This window comes from Myotis davidii, unplaced genomic scaffold, assembly GCF_000327345.1.
Source record: "Myotis davidii unplaced genomic scaffold, ASM32734v1 scaffold80, whole genome shotgun sequence".
Lineage (NCBI taxonomy): Eukaryota > Metazoa > Chordata > Mammalia > Chiroptera > Vespertilionidae > Myotis > Myotis davidii.
Genome location: NW_006292686.1, coordinates 348,283 through 349,635, shown reverse-complemented (window position 1 = coordinate 349,635; position 1,353 = coordinate 348,283). Strand labels below are relative to the sequence as shown.

Sequence of the window (1,353 nt, the reverse complement as noted above, 5' to 3'; positions counted from 1 at the left end):
CAGCTGCATTCTATTTAAATTAATGAACCAAATAATTTATCTGACTGAGTAAATGATGACTATACATTTACATATTCACATGAACACGTATTCCCAGCGATTTGGCATGTTATCCATCTATACACCCCAGAGTACTGTACTGTTGGCAAGGCATGTGGAATATAGAAGAATATCAAGGTCATGTCTCATGCGTGTGTGTGCCTGCTAGTGGATGTATAGATGTGTTGGTGTGATGTTGGTTAATAATGTTGAGCCAGAAAAAGGAAGGGGCAGGAATATCTTGTATTTAGTGGTCTTTCCAAATCAATTTTAAATGAAATTGTTGCTTAGTGTTTTCTTTTCTGTTGATAATGAAAATAGTGGGGGTGAAGGCGGAGTGCTGACTTTTCAGGTCCTGAGATAGTAACAGAAGGAGCCCAGCAGGCCTGCCCACTCCTGTTGTTAATTAAAGTATTTTCACATTCTCCAGGGTGCAATGCACTCTGGGCACCGAGAGTGGTGTGCAGTCTGATGATCACACATTCAAATAAATACAGTGGGGGGGCCACCGGGGAACAGATCGCTTCCCCCACCTCATTAACGGCTGCAATGCTTTGCAAATGTCTGAGATGCTCCATTTCTTATGAATAATAAATATCCGCCAGGCTCCCAATTGCTCAGTGGCTCAAGGTACCCGGACCCCGACCTGCTCGGCTGAGACCTGCAGGAGGCAGGAAGTGGGGCTGACATTTGCAGCTCAGAGCTGTCTCCATTGCATTCACCAGGTGATTCTTGCCAAGGCAGATTTCCCCTCACTTACTGCGCCCCCGTGTCTGAATTGCACTGTAATTCTTATTTGTTGGCACTGACAAGCCTGTCTGCGGATGAGAGGTTAAGAGCTTCACAAAGCTGCTTGTGCGTTGTCAGGAAATGTATCTTGAGGATCTCAAAGCCTCAGGGAAAAAGTACACTTTAAATACTGAGCAGCTTTTCAAATGGTTAAATTGTATATAAATCTTCCCAATACTTGTAATTGCAGTTGAAAGAAAGCAGGGGCAATTTTACTCCATGGAGATATATAGTAAAAAACAAACAAACAAAAAAACAAAAAACAATGTAGGAACCAGGTAACAAAAATAATGCCAGGATTTTGACACTTTCAGGTGTTTTAGAAGAGTTTACTCCCATTTCAGTTAGGATAAAACAAAAACATAGATTAACAAAAATAACAACTTACATTTTATTGTATTGTGGACAAAAGGGGCCACATGCTAACCTGACAAGCTCAGGGGAGGCCTGCATGGCAGTCTTGCAAACTCAGAGACCTAAAGTAACCACATAGGATGGTCTGAAATTAAACTTTAACTAAAAGCA

General features: G+C 41.7%; 1 long non-coding RNA gene across 2 annotated transcripts in view; it reads left to right on the top strand.

The window, feature by feature from the left end:
• LOC107183471 overlaps nucleotides 1-1,353 on the top strand; it is a 26,847-nt gene that overhangs the window by 779 nt on the left and 24,715 nt on the right. The window lies entirely within an intron of this gene.